Genomic DNA, 16,567 nt, shown 5'->3' on the forward strand with positions numbered 1-16,567 from the left:
TTTAAACTTGCTGTTCTTTGCATGACACACGGTTTTACGCAGTGGTTTTTAATACAGATCCTTTATTCAAAAATCCCTGTAATAATAATTTTCCTGTTTCTACTCGACCCACTGACTGCAACAAAGCATAGTTTAAGAGTGTAAGCTACAATTTAAAAATAATTATACCTGCCTGTATCCGTGTTTTACCAACAAAAATATAGCTGTAACAAAAACGCTGGATTTGGTGGAATTACTTCAGAAAATTAAAGGTCCCTCTCCTCACCGAAAAGCTAAATATTTCTCTCCAAAAGCCTCCAACATGAAGCACAACATAGATGACAAACGGTATTGATTTATTGCATCGACTTCCTAATGACAAATAATGTTCACCTATAAGGCAAAGGCTCTATCTGTCTTCATTTCACTTAATCTACAGTTAAACCTTTAAGGATTGTCAAAGGAAACAGAAGCTGTATCATCAGTAGAAACCTACAGCGACATCAAGCCTCTGATGAATGAAAGCATAGTTGGAGATTAAGGGATGAAGACAAGCAGGTGAGTCAGGCGGCTCTGCACTTTACTTTCAAAGTGATTGGTTGCAGTTAGTTGCATCTGTCTCCAATAGCAGACACACACGGGGGGCGGGGGGGAAGGATGGGTCCACAAATATCTATCAGCACACGGATACTTCACTGAACACCACCTATTTAGTTTTCACTGCAACCAGCAGCCTCTCTGCTGCTCACTTCTTGTCCTTTTTTCATGTATAAAACATTCAAATTCTTCTCTTCTCATCAGCAGTAGTGGTCTCTTTCTGTTCCACTGGATCAGTATAATCGCAAAGAGTCTGACACAGACAGTCGCATAAATTGCTCTTCGGGAAAAACAGTCTCACAGAGAAACTCCTTAATACTTTAGGTACACACGTACATTTCTGTCCCTCGTTTTGGTGTCTTTGCCTTCATAACAGACAATCCATAAACCCAGTACGTGGATGTGGAGTTCATAATCCTGTTGAACATCACTAACCTATTCTACTTAATTCACATTTTCAGCTGCCATGTTTATATCCTCAGACAATTAGTGCAGACAAAGGGCGACTGACACTCCGCATCTCCTCTGTAAAAGTTGCGGATATTAATTGTATCACTCATACTGTGGAGGAGAGACCCTTTATTTATGTGACAATGTGTAAATTATTAGTTTAATCACTGTATTAGATGCTATCTCCTTCACCTTCGAGAGAGAAGAGACAATTTTTAAATGAATGAACGTGCCACAATGAATATCATTATTACTGGTAATATTACATTATGTAGCTGAAGTTCACAGCTAAACAGGAACATGAGGAACACAATGATTTGGTTTTATAATAGACACTGTGGCCTCTTAAAGGATAGGTTTATAATGTTTCAAGTATGTCCTAAAACAATAGTCGTGTAGCCAAATGAACATTGACACGTGTTGTTTTTGCTGTAATCATTCCTCTTGTTCATACCGGCCATTAAAAGTAAGTGATGGGGAACAAAATACACAGTCCACATATTTTTGTACAGTATGCAAAAACATTTTTTAACAGTTAATTTGAAGCTAACATGAGGCTTCAGCTGTTATAATAATCAATAATCCAAACACAAACACATTATTTGAAGCATACTGACACCTTAAACCTTTCATTTAGTTGCTTTGTCTCTTCCTCCTTTTGGCTTCTTTGCTGCCTCAAATATTTCTTTCTTGTGTAAGAGCCTTGTGTTAATTTCAATCACTGCAATAGCAAAAGTGTAAGAGTTAACGAAATAGTTTGACAATTTGGGAAATGTGCTTATTGGCTTTCTTGCTGAGACATAAAGGAGAAGATTGATATCACCCTGGTGTCAATCTTCTCATCTAACTTTCAGAAAGTGAATGAGTGTATTTTCCCACTATTCCTTTCATCCTCTAATAGTGTTTAGCTGTTGACTTATACGCATGACTCTACAAAAATGGTTAATGCAGTGCTTATTTATGCTTCCTGCGTGACAGCTATGACACAGCAAGTCCAAACATAAGTATGCAACTCTCAACATCTAGAGGATGTAGAATGACAAGGTTGATTATGTAGAAAATAAAATGGATTTCAGCTTTAAAGTGAGAGTTATGAGGGATATTAATGCATGTCCTTGCATGTGAGTACATGTGAGGAGAAATCACCAGCTACCCTAAAATCCATTTCAGGCTTTCTTATGTCATTAAGAATGAGGCCCACATACCCAAGGCCACTCAGACCGATGCCTGATTGGTTGGCGGTCTTTGTTACCCGCAGCGGTCCTTTCCAAGGGCACAAAGGTCAGGCCTGAAAGCTCTCATTGGAAGACAAAAAAAAAAAAAACTAGAATGATGAAAGAAGGACAACGGGGAGAAGCTTCAGATTGATGGTCTCCAGTAAGCAGACAGAGAGGAGGAATCGTGTCCTGGGGGAGAAAGAGACAAATGTTGAAAGAGTTGTTTGTTGCACTGATTGAAAGGATGGTGGAATTGACAGAACATTTGGTGCACGAGGTCTGTTTGCTGCTTCTGCCCCCTGCAACTGGTTAGTCGCATTAATGCCTCCTTCCTGTGTGTATTGATTCAAATTATGTGCAAACACAAGAATATGCACGCATGCTGGAAAACAGACACACACAGATATACTCAGCAGCTCCTCTCCCTCAATTTGACATGTGTTTTTATTAAAGTAAGCAGCTGCTCGATAGTGCTAAGGAGAAATGGGGATTGACTCTGGCATAATTATACAAACCCCTGCATGAATCTAGTCCTAATGGAAGCTGAACACTTAACCCAGACTAAATGCAGAAGGGCAGATCAATGCTGAGGGGCTTTTTTTTTCCCTCACTTGAGCAGCAGCCAGCTCTCTCCAAAACAGGACATTTACATATGCAATGTATCTCCTTTAAGATAATCACAGCAAGACGGGAGCCGTGGCGCCTCGGGACCAGTCAGGTGGTGGTACCTTACAGGGTTTTAGAAATGAAGATGCATGTCTGAAAAACCCTCTTGTGAGGGAAATATACTCAGGCGTGCACATGGAAACATGCAAACACACGCCTGCATGCATGAACACTCATATTCACAGCCCATTTCAGGCTATTTCTATGGTAAAGACAATATGGAACCAATTGAAGTCATGCACCATGAGGCCAGAAACACATGAACCCTTCTCATGTTTAAGGAGCAGGGACACAGCTAGAATCTGTGGGCCTCTGACACGGGGTCACCACCTCTACACATCATCATCCACTAACTGTAATCTTTAAGCCTACATTAACTGATTTTTTTGGCCACCTGGGGGCGATAGAAACATGTTGTGAACACAACATTGACATATCATCACCTTTTAAGTTGATATGTGCAAAATTATCATTAATTTGGAGTTGTAGTTCTGTCTAGCTGGTGAATCTAAGTCCAATATTCAGCTCTGTTTTAGCTCGGTTTTTGCTTTCTACGAACTCCTGAGGGAAATATCTGGCTCTTTAGCTGCTAAATGCTCCACTATATTCACCAGCTAGTTGCTTACTGTGTCTGTTTTCTGTTTGGTGCTGAGCAGGTAGCGTACAGTGGGCTTTTAGAGCTTTTTTGTTGAAAGCAGCTGCCTTCTGCAGCTGAAAACGATGCTATGAGAGCGCTGAGAATGAACCAAAACAGTAAAGTTGCAGCCAGACAGCTAAACAATGAGCTGAAACTCGCTGTAAAGCCTTATAAAGCCTTTATCCTTGCGTGCCTTAAACTCTACTGTTGTCCTTAAGTAGTTTACCTGTTGGAAGAGTGATGGACGTCTGCAGCTCTTCATCAAACATCATCATCACTGTGGCTGTTTCTGCTTGTACTATTCCTCCCTGCATTATTTCTAACTGATCTGCTGAACAAAGAGCTCCAAATATCTCCATATCTTGTAGTGTCGACTGTTTTTTTTAGTGCCACTAACAAAACTCCACTAATTCAGTGAGGAACATGTTTAATTTCCTGTAAATTCTTCACAATAAATGTCTCCTATTATTTAGTCATTTAAAAGCTTTTAATATGAAGTAGTAAAGCAGGAAATGTTTTCATTTGCGGTACCTTAACACGACTCTGACTGGCTGCAACTCGGCAGACTCATTTCCAGCTCTAAATTTTTATTTTTAGACTCCACTAGAGTAGCTTTGCATGATTCACAGTTCAAAAAAACTCCTTATTTATCTTCTACTGACTGTTTATGCAGCCCCTCAGTTCAGCCTCTGTCTGTAACAGGCAGTCTTAGCTCCTGTCTCTTTAAGGCCCCCCTCCTGATGAGCCCACTCTGTTCTGATTGGCCAACTTTACGTATCAGAGTTGTGTAAAGTTACCGCAGATGCAAACCCAATCATTCCTGCTTTACTGCTAAAAGTGTTTAAATGACTAAATAATGGGAGACTTTTATTGTGAACAGTTTACAGGAAGTGGAACATGTTCCTCACTGAATTAGCAGAGCTTTGTTTGCAGTGCTAAAAACTGATCGACACAACAACATATGGAGATATTTGTTCACAGGATCAGTTAGAAATAATGCAGGGAGGAACAGTACAAGCAGAAACAACCACAGTGATGATGATGTTTGATGAAGAGCTGCAGACGACCAGCACACATCCAACAGGTAAACTATTTATTTTACTTTGCTCTGCTGAGTAATGGAGTCATGGCTGGGCGTGACTACCCCCAAAACGATGGAAAAAATGCTATAATGTTAACAGAGCAGAGTAGTGACTTGTGCACTGTGCATGGAGCAGATGTACATCCGTAAGAAATCCGTAATGAGTCGGCGTCGGCTTGGAAACCGAGTGTTCAGAGCAGTCGGTGCTTATTACTAACAGGGATTACTGCGACATACGTTTACCTCATTATTTGACATGTAGGCCACTTTTAATATGAACATCTGACATTGTGACATTATATATATGTCTGAAAATAAGGAAAAAGCATAATAGGTCCCCTTTAAAGAGACAGGAGCTAAGACTGCCTGTTAGAGACAGAGGCTGAACTGAGCGTCTGCGTAAAGGGTCAGTATAAGATAAATAAGAAGTTTTTTGAACTGTGAATCATGCAAATCTACTCTGGTGGAGTCCCAGAATAAGAATATAGAGCTGGAAATGAGCATAATAGGTCCCAAATGTAGTTTTTAGCAGCTTTACTGTGTTGGTCTATTTTTTGTAGTTTTTTGCCATGTTGTTTTCAGTTTTTCCTGCTGCAATGTGTAATTCTGAGATGTATGTTTTGCTAATTGTCGCTAACTGATATTATAACACATTTCATATAGCCATAGTTTGCAAACTGCAGAAAATGCTGATGATACTTCATGCTTGGTAAAATGTTGTGGCATAGTGGGCCAAATTAACTCTTCGTATATTAATAATCCATTTACTCATCCAGAGGTTCAGCACATAAAGCCTCTTCATCACCACAGAAGCCACAAATTCAGTGTTACAGCCACTGTCTTAAGGACACAGGAGCGGGCACACTCTGCCTCTCTTTTGTCTGGCCCATTGACATGTAAATGTCCTCCTGCTATAAGGCATCAGCAGAGAGCAGTGAGAGAAAAAACCCCACTGAATTGAAATGTCAATAGTAATTTTTGGCATGCAAGGGACATCTGAGAGTCAAGGGCTGCCTCCCGGGAGAAATGTAAAAAGGAAGAGAGAGTGAGGGAAGTGCTGAGAATGTGGAGGGAGGATGGTGTGTGTGTGCGTGTGTGTGTGTGTGTGTGTGTGTGAGAGAGAGAGAGAGAGAGAGAGTGGGGAGAATTGGAGGGAGATGGAAGATGTAATAGAAGGGGCAGATAAAGTGGAAGACTGTGTGATGGAGGAGAGGAAGAAGGGGGAGTAATAGCAGCCAGAAGGTGAACTGTCAGAGGAGAAGCGGAGCAGGGGGGAGGGAGGGAAGGAGGGGGGAGCAAGGAGTTGTAGAAGGCGAGGAGGGGGGGTTGGAGAGATGGAGGGAGGATGGCCGAGCCTCGGTCCTCCTCTGGGAATCTCTCCCCATCTTCCTCCTCCTCCACTGATGGACAGGCTGAAATACCACAGGAGCCACCTCCCGTAATGACTTGATGAATGAGCTTCTCCAAGCGACACCTTCAACCCCCTCCCTCCCCTCCCCCCGCCAACCACCCCCACCCCCGAATACCACCTTCACACCTCCTCCCCCCCTTCACACATCACCCTCTCTCCATCCCCCATCACAACATCACACAGCAGGAAACAGGCAGTATCTGCATTTACACTAAAACCTATTTACATACGGCCCTAAGTGGTGAACCTGTAATTCCTCTATCCTCCGGTTCCACCTAAACATGTGACGCTGTGGCCAAACTATTTGGAAATGTTATCATTTTTATCTGTTTTTTAAGAGAATTTATTGATACTGAAAGTCATTCAAACCAATCTGTGTTTGCTTTTGTCTGATTTGATTCCTCTTGTGATTCTGCAGTGATAACACTGTGTGCTGGGCTGAGCAAAGTCATTAATACTGGATTTTCTAATCAATGGCTCTGGCTCTGTCTTGTTTGTCAAATCAATGTTATGCTCTGATGCTGCTTTTATTTTATCGGACATGTCCTCTGTGTCCCTCTGTGGTCGGTCCTCGCAGTACTTTTCTCTCCTCAGAGAAAACAAAGAGAAAATGTTTCTCAGTGTTCACATTTTCCAAACATGCTGAGACTGAAAAAATGTTGCTTTGTGCAATTATTCTGGCAATGTTTAAAAAGCATGAATGATTCTGTTCTTAAAAAAATAAACCAGTGTGTGAATAAATTCCCTAAAATGAAGACTCAAGACTGAAGAAAACCAGAATGAGCCTTTATTTGCTCAGACATGTTTTAAACTCTCATTTCAGTCAAAGAATATTTGTACTGTTGGAGGAATGAGGAAAATATGGAAAATACATTGACTCATTAGCATAAAGGTCGACCTATACACTTATAAAATCAAAATATAAATGCTGGCAGTAAGATCAAGGCAGACATACTGTGGTGTCGCTTCATCCTCCGAATTTAAAATAAATCAATCTGTGAATCCATATGTCCATCACAGCCTCTATTTTAGCATCAGAATGATTAAAGCTGACTTAAAATCTTTCTGTTCTGTCCTTTAAACAAACAAGAGCAGTGCAGGAAGAATGCAGGAAAACTGGACTTAAATTCACAAATTACATAATCGTTTTGTCAAGCCTTTTACCAAAAAAAATATCTGAGCTGAAGCTGAGAATCTGCTCTTTTAAAATACAACGAGGTAGAACATGAGGTGCATCGCAGGTAAAAGCTTATTGATTCACTCTCTTTAATCTGTACTCAACACAAAGGAGGAGGAGCAGCAGGAAAAGAGAAGGATGTTTTGAGAAAACAGAGACATGAGAGAGAATATAAAGTATATAAAAGTTTGCTTTTGTCGATGTTAAACCTCGACAAATGATTTTATTATTTCCTCAATGTTTCCATCAGCAAAAGACCTGATAAAGCAAACTTTTCTAGATGTATCACCATGCTCACAAAAGGAGGTTTTATATTGTTAATATGTTATAAAAATATTGAAAATACCTAGTTAGGCCTACATATTAAACACACAACATGTAATTTCTGCCGCTAGGACTCAATCAATGCAATAATAAAAGATGGAGTTTGATGACGTTGTGAGGAAGTGTGGGATCATCAGAGTTGCTACAGTGAGTTATCTGCAGAGGTTTCCTCCTGACGCTGTGCAGCAGACACACGATGTCCAGACGGGCTACAAACCGAGCTGCTGCTAATGTTTGTTTGTTTCTCTGACAACTTAAGATCCAGATGTTCAGTAGGTTTTTACCAGGAGCTGAATTATCTGCAGAAGTCTCCTCCTCTTCAAAACAAACATACTCAGGGATTAAAACCGGTAAAAACACTGAATGAAGCAGTTTCACGTTAAAAATCCATGTTCGGCGGGTACGGGATGTCTGTGAGGGGCTCTGTGTGAGCCGAGCTGCTGCTAACGTTTGTTTGGCTTGTTTCTCTGATAAATTAAGATCCAGATGACTAAAATCCTTCATCCGGCTAAAAGATATACTTAAAAACAACCAAGATCTAAAAAGTTTATCATAAAAATGTGGCTTAAAACTGAATAAAAGTCAATTTATGACAGTTTCTAGCGGTTAACCACAACGCCGACGTATTATCTTGTATGTGTAGACTCTTTGGTAGATGCACAATGCCGATGCATGCACACAATTGATTGATTATCATCTTGTGCACATATACTCTTTGGTAGAGGGTGTATGACACCATTGACAGGCGACCAAATGAAACGGACCATTACCTTGATTAAAATTACAGATTTCTCTGAGTTTGAAAAGAAACATTTGGGGTAAATAAGTACACAACCAAACAAAACATCTAGTTTTTAGACATTTTATTGCGGAATAGTTACATATTACACTTTTAAGGCGAGAAGCACTAGATAAACCAGACAGATCAATCGGCAAGCAGGCAGGACAACAGATGGATGTCTGAAAGGCTCATTTAAGACATTTATTTGTTATAAAAGCAGTGGGCAGGGGGTTGTACAACAGAAAAGACTTCAAATGTTATCAGAATATATAAAACTGTCAAATTTTATAGTTGACGAAAGTGTACTTTTATATTTTCTCTGCTGTGGATTATTGTGCAGTCAGTATAACCTGATGTTTAAGGTGCATACGACACAACTGCAATGTTGTTGGTTTGATTATAGCAGGGGACCTTTTTACTGCATTTCTTACCCCACTCTCTCTCCTCTCATGTTTCCTGTCTCTGTACACTGTCCAAATAAAAAGGAAGCGGAAGACCCTGATACTCGAGGATGTTTTTTTGGAAAATGCACTCGATAGTAAATCTCTCCCAGAGTGGCCGCAGCTCAGGAGGATTTATTATGGCTGCCATGTTCTGCTTGTTGTCTGTGCTTCTCTTAAATTACAAAGAGACCAGGGGCCGGCATTGTTTACCTGATTAGTAGATGATAAAATATTACATGTAGGGTAACAATGCTCAGTAACAATTTATGTACATATTCTCATATTACAAGTGTGCTTTTATAGACCAGAAGGTCGTTGTATTCTGTGCTTTTGTACTTGTTTTGTTGAGTGAATGATTTACAAGTGTTCTTTTGTTTATTGTTGAACTACAATTTTGTTTAAAAAAAATTAAAGACTGGAGGATGCAGGGATGAAACTGATCTAATTATCTCAGTTATAGTAGTGACAAAACTCTCCATCCTGCAAGCATGAAATGTCAACATCTGGGTGCTCTAATGTGACAACGCAGTATTTTTCTGATGCCTTAATTTGATGTGTTTTCAGTTGAAACAAGACCTCAGGATGAGACTATTTTAAAAAATCTGCGTTGAAATGCCAGATACAAAACATACAAAGTCCTGGAAGCAAGTCCACGGTGCCTTTAGAGGCAGGTTAGCTAGCTCACTTTGTTAGTGTTAGCTTGCCTGCTAAAATGATTTAGCTGCTGTTTTAAGAGCTATGCAGTGATGCTACAGCAGTATGGATGATTATGCATCCAAGAAGAAGAGTGGATAACATATTTTAAACTCTCTCTCTTTAGTTTAAGAATATTTGTGCTGTTGGGGAAAGAAGAAAATATGAAACATATGGAAAATTACATAATTAGCATAAAGGTTAACCTGTACTCCAAACACTTATTTGGATGATTAACCGTACCTACACCAGCTGGTGTAGTTTTATGACAAAAGGGCTGGTGCTCAGTGAGTTAAGCTACCAGGGTTTTCAGTTTAGCCACAGACTAGACGGCTCCTCTAATGTTACGTCCATCTCATTATTATATAAGCATTAAGAAAATTGGAAAAGTTACAAGAAAAAATGTGTTCTAAGCCCAAGAAATGGAAAAACCAAGGAGTTAAAAGATGAACAGAAGCACAAAATAAATAAAGATTTTATTTTTCCTTCTGAGCTGATTGGAGGTTAAATTAAATGTATAAACCTCGTTCTATTTCAATCTATATTTCATTTCAACATGCTTTAATTTGTCAAGTTTGATAGATGCAAATGTTTTTTTTTCCCTAATTGTTGATGGCAAACAGAAACAGGACTGACAGGTAATTTGACTCTGAGCACATAGATTCATTATTAGCTGTCTAGAAATAATCATGTTTCATTCAGCAAGTCAAACAACAGCAGGTAGCTCCCTCGGAGGCATTTATCCGGATGCCCTCGAGCAAAAACACACACGACCCCGTGGGGTTAGCGGTCTAATCCCAGAGGCCGCATCCTGACAGAGGGCAGGGTAATCTACAGGACAGGTCACTTCAGGACAAACGACACAAACGCATAATAACAGAGAAGACAGTGTCAGTGTGGAGCAGCTGGTCCTCGGGCGGGTTAGGGGAAAAGATGAGGCAGAGATGAAACGAGGGGAAGAGAGAGAGAAAAGAAAATGAGAGCAAACGCTGAAGAAAATCTGCAGAGGGGATGGAGGTGAGCACTTTAGCATGAGGGAATTACATAAATAGATATGAATGAAGAGGAGAAGGCAGGGAAGCAGGAGAAAAAGGTAAAGAAAAGGTGAACATACGAGCGGAGAGTGAGAGGGGGCTGTGTGAGTGTATGCATGGTGTTATCTCCTGGTGAAGCAGATGTGCTTTATCTGCCAGGAAACAGGAGGCTGCTTCTACAAAAGCCTCTTTTCACAGGTGAAGCCCCAGTCTTTACTTACAAGACTCTTACTGCCAGTTTGGCCTTTTTAAGATTGAACCTGAAACAGAGATTTCACACACACACGCACAAGCCGGCTGTAAGCTGTGAGCCTCTTCCGCCTGACAGACATCGGACCTCATTCACTAATATGTGCGCAGAAATGTTCTCACTTTGCACACAAAATAAGTGCACACGCAAAATTATTGTCGGATTCATGACACATGTGCACCGGCCAGTTTTGTTCTTACCATTGTGAGTATGTTAGTGAATCAGAATCATTCTAAACTGACAGGCGCTATCGGTAATTAGCATACGACCACGTCCCCATTTCTCTATATAAGGAAAGCTCTGTTGGAGCGGTGCAGCAGTGGAGAGAGCTGTCACTCATTGCAAAGAGGGCAGTGATGGTAAAAATGTGGAAAAACTTTACTGCTAATGAAATGCAAACAATAGTTTCAGAAGTAGAAGCCAGAGACGGCGGATTTGGCTGGTAAACATGTCACTGGCACAACCGATTGTGAATCCTGTATACAGTCTGCATACATCCTGTTGCACCGCTACCACGCAGTACATCTGTAACAAAATAAAAAGTTGGCACATGTGTAGATCTTTATAATTGATCTAATCTAATCTAATCTATCAGGTTAACATCGTGTTTCGGGATGTAGCAAAAGCAGCTACATGTATCACGGCTAAATCTGATGCTGCCACATTCCTATATTCGAGTTCCAATATATAAGTTATCGTCATCTAAAAGTGGGAACAGGACAGTTTTATTATAGTAATAATATTTTTTATAATTATGATGATGATTTATGGATTACAACTTCTAAGCTATTAATTTTATAAGTAGTAAACAAATTGTATATTATCAGCAATTTCATACTTTTAAATGTTGTATGTTTAGACCCAATCATTTTTTAAATAATTGTGGTTCTAATATACTGTTTACATTGAATAAATATCAACCGTATCATTTTTTAAGACTTTGGGACGTTTATGAACTAAGGTCTGAGGCAGCTCTAAATTTGTTTGCAGAGTGAGAACAAGTTCAGGTAAGAAGATATTGATGAATCCTGGACTTGTGCTTAAAATACTGATACTCCCGGTTTAAGCACAGATTTGTGCGTACGCTCTGTTTGTGAATGAGTCCCGTTGTGTCCACTCTGGTTATTCTTCCACGTTGTCCCTGCAGGCCGTGGTTGGCTGCAGCTGAAAGCAGAGAGACACTCTCAGTCATGCAAGGCTGGAGATTTGTCATTTTTAAGCGCGGGTCAAACGGCCTCTCTGGCTATTGATTGGCTTGTCCTCCTCTATTACTCTGTGTTATGTATTGCGCCCTTTATCAGAGCTGCGACAGCCACAAACACATTAAACTTGAGCAGCTTCGATCCCCCATAAAGTGCCACAGCACGTTGGGCCGGTGTGCCGCGCCGGGTGGAGATGAGCTACTGATCAAGGACACGGCTGCAATGTTCTCGCCGCTCTGTTTTCTGGAGTTACGACCCAAAGTCACAGAGTCGTGGCCGGAGTGAGAATCTACCGCTCCCCTGACTCCTCACAGCCCCGCGTCACCGCACAAGGTCACTCGACCCTTTCGCTCAAGAAAAACTGCTTGCATATGAGTGAGGCAACGTTTGCGTGCAGCGAGGAGCAGTCAAATATGTGCCAAAAACAACACGTCTTTCGTCAGAGTAGAAAAAGAGTCACACGTGATTATGGCAGTCTGTAGAGTGTGTAAGCCTCTATGTCTTTAAAAAGTTTGCCCACTTTTTACATAACTACAACCAAAAAAAAGTTCCTAGTTAATCTAATAGGGCATCCTTAAGATTTAACCATGAAACTTATTGTACTGTATGTAGCATCACATTCATTTAATGGGCTGACAGAGGTACTTGTTTTGAGATAATGTTTTTGTGATATGGACATGTTGGTAAGTATCTCTATGAGCACCACATGACTTCACTTCCTGGTAGAGCTACCTCTGAACTTCTTGCACATTGCAACATATACAATTGTCGTGTTCAGGGGTGGGAAGCCAGTGAGGGATCTTGTCCTTGTTCCTTTTTGCAGCATCGACCGTCAGAGAGAGTCAGAGAGAATGGAGACAAACTTTGCAGTGCTTTGGTAAACCTGACTTTGTTTTCTGACAGAATATTATATCTGACATTGCCAACTCTGAATACAGAACAGCATTCATTGCGGATGCATTCAGCTTGAGCACAATCTGGTCCTGGTTCCTCATCGTCCAAAATAAGTAAAAGAAACAGTCTTTACTTGCAGTTTTTCACCCCTTCGTCCATGATTGTTTCCCAAACCAAGCTGATAGACAGCAGAGTCTTTTGACTGCCCACCAGCAGCTCTGGCAGTTTCTGTATTCTGGCTCGTGTGCAACTCTCGGTAAGTTTGCACTGATCCACATAACACATGACTCCAGTGCGCCATTTGTTTTATGATCCTTGCACACCGGTGCGATATATTCAGACTCGATGAGGAAAAACATTTTGTAAATGGAAATAACCCTCAGTGAAGCGATATAATACTTAGTCTCCGCTAACCAGTTACTCTACTGGGAAACGTACTCGCTACCTTCTGTAAACACACCATCAGTAGCTGATTGGATGGGACCACACACAATGCATGTTGTAGGATTCCCCCCTTCAGAGCAGTACGGGGAAATTACAGCCTTTTCCCCAGTTTTCTCTAGTCATAGGGCGCCAATTTAAAAAATAATGGCACATTTCTATTACATAGGTGACCTACTTTCAAGAAATAATCATATTCACAGTGGTGAATTTTCCCTTTAAAAAGTGTGGGTTTTGTTATATTTGCGGACTGGACATTTATGTGTTCACAAAATCAGATTTTCTATTTGAATGGAGAGACTCTGGCTCCTACAGAGAGCATTGCATTATGGGTTGTTTGTAACTTTAATGTTTTTAGGCTAGCGAGTGTCTTCAAGCCCGATTATAGTAAGTCTTTCAGAGTTTATCCAACCTACAAGTGTTTCCTTAGCTCAGTTTAACCTCCATGAGTTTCTAAATTCATGACAAGTGAAAACAAGTCCAAAGCATCTCCCGACATCTTTACTGCAGAAAAACACATAAAGACCAAATTGTCTGTCAAGCGGTCAAGAATTACTGCTGTCACAGATGATAAACAGCAAGAACAGACAAAACAAAAACAGTCTGAAAAATGCTGACAGAGAAATTATTTTGACCACTTTAAAGAGCCTGACAGAAGAGTGTGAGTGTGTGACTGATGAAGCTACATGAATGTAGGATTCACGTTCTGCTTCGATGGTTTTATTTCACCTTTTACAAGAGAAAAAGCTTTAAGGATGAGGACTCGCATCTCTCGGGATTAATAGTATCTCAGAGAAACTTTCCCAACAGTGTGAAAGTTTGTTCTAACTTCAGAAAACTAACTTTTCCCCAAAAACAGCTGATGTCTTATATTCATAGAATACAACTGGATGTTTTCTGTCTCTGTTTTGGCAACTAAAGGAGAACTAGCCCACCACTTTTCATTGTGACATCATTGATTTTTGTTGATTTATCTTTATCTTCCTTCTGTCACTTACAGCAATACTCACGGACATATTAAATGTGTGTATAATTTTGAGAGTGGAACTAGAACAATATGTTACTTTTGTAGCTGTCAGTTTGGGTGAAACTGTGTACTTGTATTACTTTTAACCATATTTTCTTTTAAAACATACAGTATCAAGGGTGGCTCTTTGAATATATGGTTTTGTAGAAAGATAACTTTTTATCATGTGAGCTTTTGATATTCATAAAAAGTAAATGAGGCATATGAAGTTGTTTCAAACTGACAATGAAAGAGGGAAAAAGTTCACAGACTTGGAAATGCTCTTGTACATCACTGCAGCAAGGTGAGGCGCTGAACCTGGAGGTCCACAAAAAACAATATTTTCAGGGGTTAATTTACCCCTTAATGTTGCTTTCCTCCCTCAGCAAACTCTTGTTACTCTCAGTAGGTTTAGTCCTGTTGACTTTATGACATAAAAATATTATGTTTTTGTTATCACTTGAAGTACTGATCATCAAACTGAGCTTTTACAAGCTAGCACTGGTGTCTGTCATAGTCAAAATACCGTATCAGCCCGAAATAACTGGTATTGATGTGAGAAATGTCACAGAAAATTCACAGAATTGTATTGATGCACTGCTTTTGTGTCAGTGAGCAGATGGCCACGGCGGTGGAGTTCACACGGGCAGATTAAACACAACTTGAATGCCGTCCAGTGAAGACAGTTGCCAACCCTTCACTCAGATCCCTCAGCTAAAAATTCCTTTATCTCACAGAAGGCGTTTAAAATCCTCGAGTTAAGCTCACCTCGACAGAGTCGGCCGTGCTACAGAGAATTTACATATCCACAAAAAAAGGTGTTTTTATTAAAGTAGTCGTGCCGATGAGCCTGCAATACGACAACAATTTCATGTGGTGAAGCAGTTCCATCTCCAGCAGCTTTATGTGCTAATGGAAATCATTTCTTTCTTGAGTGGGTTCATGTCCTCTGGGCTTAATATGAGCTGTTTATTAACACATAAATGTGGCAATTTTCAGGTTGCAGCAGATATTCTGACACTGTTATATATCCGTCTGTGATGTTTGTTCTGTCCAGTAGTTATTTTCATTATTTTTTTTTTTTTTGGTTTGTCTGTTTGTTTATTTTTTGATTTTCCCAAGCCCTTCTAAAATCTTTTTCCCCATGTGACCTGATGTAGGTCTCTGCATGATGATGTTTGCTACATATAAACCGATATAACCCCCCAGCCTGCCTAGCTAGTAGCCACGGAAACAGACTGAGCGCTGACTGTTGCTGCTGCTCAAAGTTGAAAACATGAACTCTGCTATTGGTCCAGAAGCTCCAGCTCTGCTCCTGGCACTCAGCAGCTGTCTGTCCCTTTGCTCCATCCTGTGCATTTAAAAACATCTCACACACTCAGACTCTATATCTGGACAATTTTTCATGCTCTAACATACAGCAAGCAAGTATTTTAGGAAGACACTGTTTTAAGAGCCATGTTGTTATGCGAATTTTTGTTGTATCAACTTTCACTTAAACTATATCAACTTCTATGTTGTCCTACATTTCCCACAATGCTCCTGTTGATTTTAAACTCCAACTCTTTTTTTGTCTACTACAGTATACACATCTGCTCTGTAAATCACCTGTCCCTTGTTCTCTTTTGAGAAGAAAATCTACAACCAAAAGGGTTTCTATCATCATATCAGAGCTGACGTCACACTGAGCCTGATTGCATCCGGCTACACAACACAGGACTCTGGACAACAACCCACATTAGCTTTCCTGCTAAAGTGTCCTTTGTATGTAACTTACAAAAATGAACATATGTCTTGTTCCACGAGTCACCAAACAAACATTCACCTAGAAAAAATGCACCCCTAATGTCAGTTAGCAGCGAGATAGCTAATTAGATGCTCAGCTGCAGCACATTAAAATGTAAATATACCTGAAAATGTCAATTTGGACCCGTTAGATGCTGTTTTTTTTCATTGCTCTTCAAAATCCCTGTTAGCGACATGCTTTCTGTCCATGACTTGTAGCTACAGGTTTGTTTACTTTTTTTCTGTCTGTACGATGTAACACTGGTAACTGGCATAACCAGCTTATGTCAATCAAACAAACCTCTGCCACGATGCCCCAGCCGGCTGAGCATTTTCCAAAACTATTACCTATTAACCTATTAATGTATTTAAAATAAAACATGTTGACACTGTCAAAGAGGGATAATTAAATGTGATTTTCTTACTTTAATAACTTCAGTTGCTACTTAACACAGAAACACAACAATGCTGTGGGGATTTGGTAAAAAATTTAAGTTTT

General features: G+C 40.1%; 1 long non-coding RNA gene across 1 annotated transcript; it reads right to left on the reverse strand.

Moving 5' to 3' along the window:
* Positions 1–1,294: 1,294 nt before the first annotated feature.
* Positions 1,295–16,075, reverse strand: LOC137189172 (uncharacterized). The gene is made up of 3 exons (XR_010929597.1): positions 14,556–16,075; positions 2,232–2,432; positions 1,295–1,747 (listed from the first exon to the last, which is right to left on the reverse strand). It is a non-coding gene; the product is annotated as an uncharacterized lncRNA (long non-coding RNA).
* Positions 16,076–16,567: the final 492 nt, after the last annotated feature.

This window comes from Thunnus thynnus, chromosome 1, assembly GCF_963924715.1.
Source record: "Thunnus thynnus chromosome 1, fThuThy2.1, whole genome shotgun sequence".
In the NCBI taxonomy this organism is placed as follows: domain Eukaryota; kingdom Metazoa; phylum Chordata; class Actinopteri; order Scombriformes; family Scombridae; genus Thunnus; species Thunnus thynnus.